The 10,096-nt window shown below is 44.3% G+C and overlaps 1 pseudogene; it reads left to right on the top strand.

The window, feature by feature from the left end:
* Positions 1-401: 401 nt before the first annotated feature.
* LOC123184274 (putative serine/threonine-protein kinase-like protein CCR3) lies at positions 402-2,448 on the top strand (annotated as a pseudogene).
* The last annotated feature ends 7,648 nt before the right edge of the window (positions 2,449-10,096 follow it).

The raw sequence follows: 10,096 nt of genomic DNA, 5'->3' as shown, positions 1-10,096 counted from the left end.
CTCCACACCGATCATGTAGAGCCCGTTTCTTATTGGCAAGGTGTGGACTGGAGCATGTTTTATTGGCACGGGTTTGGACGATGTTGCTTGCTCAGCAATAGGAGGCGCCTACCTGCCTGTCCAGGTTGCTGCTGCTGCTGCTGCTGTATGTGATCGATCCATATCGCCAAAGAGCAAACAACTGTATTGATCTTCCTTCAGATCTTCCGTCAGGTTAGTCATCTTGCTTAATCCTTACTCCTTTTCAGGTTTCATCCCGAACGTTCAAAGCGTGTTTTCTAGAAAAATATAGGCTCCCCGGGTACCATTTCGTTGAAACGCAACCACAGTGAAATTGACATTCTTTGAGTTTCTACGAGTTCATGATAAGCGGTCATCAAACTCAAGCGCGTCCCCTTCACCTTCCGGGGAGTTTCCCGTAGGTCTTCATCCCTGCACACGACAACAACAAAGCGGTTTCAACGCGGAAACTCACTCTCTATAGGGTGTACTATCTCAGTGGTAGCCATCGTTCCGAGTCTCGCCTTTGTGTGCAGGTAAGCTAATTACTAGGTGCCTGCGATGGCTCTGTGGACTGGGCTAGGTCAGGCCGCGACCGTGGCGCAGCTGGTAGGCGCAGACATCGGCGGGCTCATCTCCATGATCATGCAGTCTGCGATGACGGCCAGGAAGAACAGGTCCGAGTGCGAGCAGCTTGCGCGTCGGGTCCTCATGATTGCGCAGCTATTACCACACGTGCAGGAGCCAGAGGCGGCGCAGCCGCTGGCCGGCATTGGGGATACTCTTCGGAGCGCCCACGAGCTCGTCTTGTCCTGCCAGGGGAGGAGTACGGCGTACCAGTTTGTCATGGCTGGCAGGACGGCCGAGAGGTTCAGGGAGGTGCAGAGCAAGATCGAATCCTCTTCCCCGTGATCAGCCACATCGGCATAACACGTCGCCTCGAACGAATCTACAACGTACTTGTTCAGGATGGCTCCACCAGAGATGAACGGTCGCATCCACTTCCACAGTCGTCCCAGCTGCAGGTATGTACAATAAATACAAATTGAAATTGAGAAGATGATACAGAAATTGACAAGTACTCACTCCTCATTTGTGGTCTCTTTTCAGGAATCTTTTGTGATGGCTCAGGATGTACTACCACATGGAACCCAGGAATTTACGTTGGCAGAGATCGTGGCCGCCACTAATAACTTTGCCATTGACACCAAGATCGGTTATGGCTGCTTTGCAAGGGTGTACAGGGGAAGGCTTTACGATGGGCAAGAGGTGGCCATCAAGCACTTCTGTAACCATGATGAGTACTCCGTAGAGGTCTTTAGCACAGAGCTCGGCATTCTATCACGGCTCCGACACAAACACATCATCTGCCTCCTTGGATCGTGTGTAAGTGTGAGCAAGGACAAGCACCCGCTAACCACCCGACAAAAGATAAAAAAGAGCCTACTGACCAGATGGAGAAAGGAGCCGGAAGATCCTGAAAAGCCAGAGAGGCTGATCGTCTACGAGTACATGGAGAATGGCACGCTCCAGGACCTCCTGCGTCCTGATGACGGCTCCTCCATGCTGTCGCCAGTGACGGTGTCCTGGAAGATGCGCATCAATGTGCTCCTTGGCGTGTCACACGCCATCGAGCACTTACACTGTCATGCCAACCCGCCGATCATCCACCGGGACATCAAGTCAGCTAACATCCTTTTTGACGCCAGTTGGGTGCCTCGTTTGTCAGACTTTGGCTCCTCGGTTGTATGGGACATGGCAACTCAGGAGGAGGGGATGGAGGTCCCAGCTATAGGCACATTTGGGTACATAGCCCCTGAGTGCATCATGTATTGTCGTCTGAAGCCGGCGAGCGACGTGTACAGCCTGGGCGTGGTGATGCTCGAGGTTCTGACAGGGAAAAGTGCATATTCTCAATTGAAGGATGATGGGACAGGTGGACCTTTGACAGACTTCGCACTCCCCATCATTGAAGTCGGTAATATTGAGGAGTTGTTGGACAGGCGACCTGTACCGGAGCCAACGCCTTGGCAGCTGCAGGCGATGAAACGTGTGGCGCAGATTGCATGGTGCTGCGGGAAGTTGGATGCGAAGGACCGGCCGGCCATATCAGACATTGTTGCCAACCTCGAGATGGCGTATGAGTTAATCTGCAGAGACGAGCACGGTTCAGTTGACGAGCCATGTTTGTGGCCCTTCGTCGAACAAATTGACCTCCCATTGGACTCACCACACTCCAGGAGCTTGTCATCGGCAGGCTACCATTCCGAGCTGGTACACTACAAACTAATAGTTGAACTCTGTTCACATAAATTCAACCATGTTCATACACTGATGATGGGGGCTCACTACTCACTTTGTGATCTCTTAATTAGGAATCTGAGGTGTTGGACTTGGAGGAGGGGCGTTGACAACAATCGTTGAAGGCGTCCTCGGAAGGTGGTTCTCTTAATACACTGATGAAGGTGCATTATAACGCTTGTTGTTGCTGGCAGTTTAGGAAGAGCCTAGGATGGCCCCCCAGTGTAGTTTCAGTTTGCTACCTCACCACCAACCCTACTATGTTTTCCCCAGCAGTTTATTAGGAAAGGAACACACCCGCTTGATGGTCACCACCCCACTTTGCTTTTTTAGCCTTGAGTTGCACATGGTCACAGTAGTCCCACTTTGTGTACTCCCTCCGTTTCAGTTTACAAGTCCTGTGCGTATACCTAGGTTGCCAATTTTATTACCGTAATATAAACTATATAACACAAAAATTATACCGTTTGAAACTAGAACATCTGAAGTTTATAATGGTATGTTTTTTGTAATATATGACTTCTATTAGGTTGGTCAAATTAACGACTTAGAGGTACGCGCACGCCTTGTAAACTGAGAGAGAGGAATTAGATTCTCTTTCAAAGACATTCATAGTGTATCCCTGCAAAAATAAATAAATAAAGCCATTCGTAGTGTAGACCCTGTCCTATATATTCTCATTTTATTTTCGAATGTCGATATTTTTTATTAAAGTTGGACATGATGGACCAGCCGGCTATATTAGACATGGTTGCCAACCTCAAGATTGTTACCGTATATGTGGATTGCACTAGCCCTTTCCATCAGTTCGGACTTTTGGTTGCGTTAGCTAGTGCATGAAGCTTAACATGGTATCAGAGCTAATGTCTTGAGTTCATGTCCTGGCTTCGCATTTTATTAAAACTTGATGGTAGCCCTCCTTTATGTCCACGTAGAGGCCTCTTGAGTCATACGTGAGTTTCGCGTGCCGTCGCTCTCTTCCGGTTAGATGTGTTGACTTGTCTTCCCCGTCACACGTGAAAGGGGGTGTTGCAGTATATGTGGATTGCACTAACCCTTTCCATCAGTTTGGACTTTTGGTTGCATTGACTAGTGCATGAAGCTTAACTGAGATGGCATACAAATTGATAATCACCAGAGACGAGCTAGCTTCAGTTGATGAGTTACTCACCACATGTCATCAGCAGGCTCCCGGTCCGATCCGGTACACCACAAACTGATTTCTATTCACGTTAATGCATTGAATCATGTTCATACACCACCTGAGGTGTTGGAGGAGGGGCGTTGACACCGATCTTTGAAGGCGTCCTTTGGAACAGTGCATTACACCCTACATCGGGTCACTTGTGACCGTCATGTGCTTCAATCACCCGATGAGCATCCCGTTACTGCACATAGGTAATGCCCACTTTTGGTAAATCTACGGGCGCTTGTTAGCGCGGGTGGTTTATGACGGGATGGATCCCACTATAGTTTGCTTCTTCACAACCAACCCTACTTAGATTTTCCTAGTGGCTTCTTAGGAAAGGAACATGGGGTTGATGGTAAGCACTGACTCTGTTTTTTCAGCACTTTCTTCTTGTAATATATCTTGTTTCTCTTTTTTACCCTGGGGCTGTGCATGGGTACAGTACCCTACTTTATTCGTGTAGCTTCTCTTTCAAAGCCATTCATTCCTGAAAGTGGTAGCTTTGTTATCTCTCTTTTATTTTGGAAAGTTAGGATTTTAGATAAAAATAAGACTAGATCTGGTATAAAGTTGGTACTTTTGATTTTGAACTACTCCCTCCGTTCCTAAATATAAGTCATTTTAGAGATTTCAACACGGATTACATACAGACTTATATTTAGGAACAGAGGACCTGGATTTGTTGATTGAGTATTTGATTATCTCTCTAGTTCGGTGGTCGGAATTATTTTCCCCGGAATTTTGGGGCCTGGATCCATTTGTACACTGTGATGCTGATCCAATCCGAAATAGCCAAACCTATGTTTAATTTATTTGGAAATAGATGTGAGTGAAATGTTGCATCGAAGTCGTGGCTGGGGCCACTGGTGCAGAGGTTGGAGAACGGCTGATGGTCTTTCTTCCTCTCCGTGCAAGCAGTTTCTTCAGGAAAGAAAAATGATGATGTCCAAATACCTATATGTTGCTGTAGTTTAGAATTCTGCTGTAGGATGCACTGCGCATGGATTGATGTTGGCAGTTCGGCCTGATTTTTCCTTGTTTCTTTGCTGAGTTATAGTATTGTATGGTGAAACCATAATTCCATAAAGCAGAGTTGGCTGCGGCTGAAAACCTGGAGGTAGAGTTCCTCTTGAACTGTTTTTGGGTCAGGTTGTCTTGTCAGTCTCATAAGAAATGAAATTGACCGGGTTATCTTTTTAATTTTTTTCACGTAAAATAGACTAAACTATCCGGTTTAAGGAGAGGGTACATTGTAGTCCACACCATGCCAACCCTCTGATCATCTACCGTGACATCAAGTCAAGTAACATCCTTTTCGATGTCAGTTGGGTGCCGCATATTTCAGATTTTGGCTTGTCGGTCATCTGGGGCATGGAGAGTGAGGTGTCATGGTTGGATGTCACCGTTAGAGGCACAATTGGGTACATCGACCTTCAGTACCTCCACACAAGTCGAAGAGGCAAGCAACGTGTATAGCTTGGGCGTGATGATGTTCGAGGTTCTTACAGGGAATAAGGCATTTTCCAAGGGGAGGTGGAGATGAATGCAGATCTGGCATCCTTCGCGCTCCACATCATCGAGGCCGGTGATATTAAGAAGTTGCTGCACAGGCGACTTGTACCAGAGCCAACGCCATGCCAGCTGCAGCCGCTGAAGGGTGACTGCAGGACGCTGCCTGAAATTTCACGAGGAGGACCAGCCAGCTATATCAGACATCGTTGCGAGCCTTGAGATTGCGCACGAGTTGATCTGAGAGGAGCCAAGTTTCAGTTGACGACTGACATGTCAGCAGCGTGTCATCGGCAGGCTACGAGTCCAATCTGGTACACCAGAAACTGATTGAACTCTGTTACATTTAATGAATGCTACCCTGTTCATACACTGATGAAGGGTGCTCACTAGGCATTTTTGGTATCTTTCTTAATTAGGAATCTGAGGCGTTGGAGGAGGGGCGTTGACACAAATAATCGAAGGCGTCCTTTTGGACGGTGCACAATTCTTGACAAGCTTCACAACGAGTGACGGTTTGCTTCTGCACCACCCACCATACTTTGTTCTTCCCACCGGTTTCTTCGGGAAGGAACACATGGGGTTGATGATGGTCAGCACCCTCTACTTTTGTTTCTTAGCCCTTTTCTTTGGTAATTAATTTTGTTTTTTATACAGGGTTGTGCATGGGCACATCATGCCTGCTCTGTCCTATATTTTGTTATTTTGTTTTATTTTTGAAAAAGCCGGGGCTGGAGTACTATAAAGTTGGTATTTTCAATTTATTGTCACAATTTTTTTGGTACTTTCAATGTGGAACTAACCTGGAAAAGAAGGATGATGCCGTTGATGGAGTAGCAATGGGAAAGGCTAGGGAAGGATATTGCCATGTAACTCAAGGATTTTTCTTTTGACTTGAACTCAAGAAATTTTTGGATAGTATTATCAGGTAACACAGATATCAAAGAGATAAGGGAAATGAGTGCACAAAAAAAGGTTCCATAATCTTACATGACTGCCATCTTTCAGATGGAGCTTTCTACCAACGAAGAAAACATCTCCAATTCTAGAAGATTTTTCCAACATGCAGAATCGGAGAATTTAAATGGAATGCCTTCTCCATTTTACCTACTGATTTTGGGGCCCAATTTTTTGGGTGTCCACTTCGGCCGCCCTTCACCACCAACCAGTCTTGTGGTAGTCGTAGTCGTACCTCTTCAAAATGGGTCCACTTGGGTTCTCCGCAAGCCCTCGACGAAGGCGTCCTCCTCATGGCGTTTGTTGTGCAGCATGAATTCTTGTAGGCTTGTGAGATATTTTAACCCAGTAAACAAACCATAGTTTCTCTCATAAGGCGGGGCAGAAAACAGCAGCACCTCAAGCTTAGGGGCTGCTCCATCTTGAAACTTCACCCCTCGTAGCTTCCCTATGTCGTCCTTCCATTGTTGTTGAGACCATAGACTCAGTTCCAACACCTGCAGACTCGGGAATGCACCAGAGGAAAAACTGAAGGAGACCCGAATACTGCTGAATGAGTCCTGCAATAGGTGTAAGTTGGTCAGGTTCGGTAGCTTCCCAAGGAATTGTATGGCCTCATCGTGCTCCCATATCATGGTGCTCCGTAGCTCCAACTTTCCAAGGTTTTGATGCCCCTCGATCCATTTTGGCAATTTATTCAGGTTGCCGTATAGCTTGAGGCTCCGAAGATTTTCGGGAGCAGAAGATACTTCATCAAAGCAGCCGACTAAACCTGGATTCCCCTCTGGCCGTACAAACAAGGATTCTAAACATTCCATTTCGGTAATAGCTGAGAAGAATTTCGCGCAATTGCTCTTCTTGAGACCTGTGACTCTTAATTTCCGCAGCTCCGTAAGATACTGCAGGTCTTCAAGAATGGTGTCTGCCCCATCAATATTCACAACACCCAATGTGTGGAGGGCCTTCAGTTGCCGTATTCCTCTTGGAAACTTGACACCATGAGGTGTTAGCCTAAAAAAGAAGATAGGCAGCCCATCAAATCCATCTTTCATAAGTACCCATGAGCAGCTCGCTACAAGAAGCAGTTGGCCGAATCCCATGATAAGCAGCAGCCATACGAGGCCCCACAGTACAAAATAGACACAAGCGTTTAAAACTCGGATCAACTGCCTGTTCACGTAGTAGCAGCATGTATGGCCGAAAAACAATCTTTGAAAGACCTGGAGGCAGAAGTGGAAGCAAAAGGAACCATGTTCCCATATTGCACAAATCCAATTTGTTTTTCTCCCATCCTCAATATCTGGCACGAAACCCACACGCAGGTACTGTAACTTCCGAAGCTTGACGATTGTTCTTGGCAGGCTGATTATTTCTGTATCTCTGATATCTAGCGTCTGCAGGAACTTAAGGTTACCCAATGAATTTGGTAACCGTAAAATACAATCACATCTTCGTAGAGAGAGGTAGCTCAGAAGAAAAAGCTGACAAATTTGATGGAGATCATGATCTGTTATACCCTCTGTGTCTTCAAGATCCAGCACTCGGAGGAATCTCATCTTATCAGAAATGAAAAATGATTCCCATGCTCCAAATACTGTTAGCGATCTTAAGCGTGACAGATCCAGTGCACACTCAAAAGCATCCCTCCGATCCATTGCATGCTTCATAAATCTTAGCATATACTCCCTCCGATCCATGTTAATTGTCCCTGACTTAGTACAACATTGTACTAAGGTAACGACAATCAATATGGATCGGAGGGAGTAGTAAACATGGTGTGAAGTTATGAAAATATATCAAAAGACATAATTTTAGATGGAGGACATAGTGGTTAACATGTCATATGACATAATGAATATTTTTTCTCATGTATAGTCAATTGAAGAAGTGGCCTAGCTCATTTGGTTAGGAAGTGGCTGTACAATCCAACCTCCCTGGTTCAAGTTCCCATGGAGGTGAAAATGGGTTCTTATTCCTTGAAAAACAGTATTGCTTCTTGTCCCGCATTCCCATAAAAATGGTTTGTAGAGTGCATAAAAAGCTAAAAAAAATCCATTTTACATACCGCTATGCATGGATATAGTCTTTATGACATAACTTCGACCATTACTATTGTGCATACCACTCTGTTGCTTAACAACAATAAAATAAATTGTAGAATATTTTTTCACACAGATTGATTATATTATTTTCCTTTGGCTAGGCTTAATAATCTTTTTTATATTTGGCCAAGTTAGATAATTTCAGTGAATACTTTGTAGAACAACATCTATTTTTGGCCCCTATAAATGCGAGGTTGTAGTCTATAATGTGTCGAAAGTGTAATAGAATAAATTTTTGACTCACACATTTATATCAAATGATTAAACATAATATTCTTCTATAGGCCACCATAAATATTTATGTGAATTAAAATATCATGCAGATGATAAACATATTTAATCATGTTTAGTCTGGCGGTGAATAGTCATGGCGTTCCCAAAACACCAAATTAATCAGCATATGTATCATTTGTACATGACATTAACTCACGACATTGCCAGTAATTTGTATCTGATGCCAATGTTGCCAATATATATCGCAGTTGTTAATGATTTTGACTACTTCCAGGAATTAGTATAATCTTGAAAATAAGACGTGAAGACTTGAGAGCAAGGCTTTGGTAAATAATTATGAATTTTATGTATCATTTTGTTTCTGTACTTTAATTGATGATAGCCACTAAATTATGGAATCGACTATAAAATATTTTTCTTAATGTCGACTAATGGTTCGCCTCGAAGGTATACAGAAGATCTAATGTGGAGCTGGATCCATGCAGGAAAATATAGTCTTAACAAGGTAGTGAAAACAACTTATTTATGCCAATCCGACACAAATTATGTCTAGTTGTCTACACAATTGCATTGTAGCTCACAAGCAAGTAGAATGCATTTTTTTACATCAACCAACCCTTTAGCTTGAGATATTTCTATAGCAGATGAAATTAAGTTACAATCTAACAGCCTAGGTATCGGTCAATATCAAAGATTAAACCACACATTGATTGTATTATGTAATTATGTAGTTCTTACAATTTTATATTTTTTAGTTTAACAAAGCTCCACCAAAATCAATGTTCACCTTATGATTTCGGTTCTCACGCTAAATCCGAATTTAGTTGATGTGAATTGACGCGGTGCCTCGAAGAGGACATCATATTGTGCTTTTAGTATATAATAGATAAAGGATTAGCATAAACCGCACTTGCAAATGCAGCCATTCTCATGAAGTCATGAAGTCCCATTCGAAAGAAGTAAAAGGGAGGAAGAAACAAAGGACAAAGAGACTTGACAATAAAAGAAAGCATTGTTCCATGTTTGGAAGGTAGCAACTGAACAAGTAACTCAAATCAAAGAGAACTTAAATCTAACAACTCAATTCTAGAAGAACTTACGTTGAGTTCCTTCAGCAACTAAAATCAAAGAGAAATTAAGTCCCACAACTCAACTCTAAAAGAACTTATATTGGTCTCCTTTTCATGGTAAGGTAGTCATTTTTCTGCAATGATAGCATAATTATCAATTCATATGTTTAGGTGCATGGGGTCAATTTTTAAATGGCACGCATATACATGAGATTTTATTTTCCCAATGAACCGATCTTAACACCTTAACAATATCCAACAACTAACAATCAAACTCCACTGGACATCAAATTGATGCACACATGACTTGGCGCCAAATATGGGCTTCCAGACTATCCTGAGAAATAGGACAGGTTTAGGGACAGCCGGTCGGTAAGCGCCACTACTGGAATCGGCTACTTTGCCATCTGCCAGCTCTTTGCCGTCTGCTAGCGGACGGCAAAGAAGCTCTTTGCCATCAGCTACCCAAAAGCAGACGGCAAAGAACTGGCTGATGGCAAAGACCTTCTTTGCCATCAGCCAGTTCTTTGCCGTCCGCTAGCGGACGGCAAAGATTCGTTGCCGTCGGCTAGCGGACGGCAAAGGCGGAGGGGGGCCCCACTGACGAGCTGGTTAAAAAAAACTTAACGGCCCACCTCTTTGCCGTCCGCTAGCGGACGGCAAAGAGCAAGTCAGCGGACGGCAAAGGGGGGCGGACGGCAAACGTTTAGGTTACTAACGGCCGATCCCCACCC

This window comes from Triticum aestivum, chromosome 2A, assembly GCF_018294505.1.
Source record: "Triticum aestivum cultivar Chinese Spring chromosome 2A, IWGSC CS RefSeq v2.1, whole genome shotgun sequence".
Taxonomy (NCBI): domain Eukaryota; kingdom Viridiplantae; phylum Streptophyta; class Magnoliopsida; order Poales; family Poaceae; genus Triticum; species Triticum aestivum.
The sequence above is the reverse complement of the archived record's forward strand: the minus strand, read 5'-3'. Positions and strand labels throughout refer to the sequence as shown.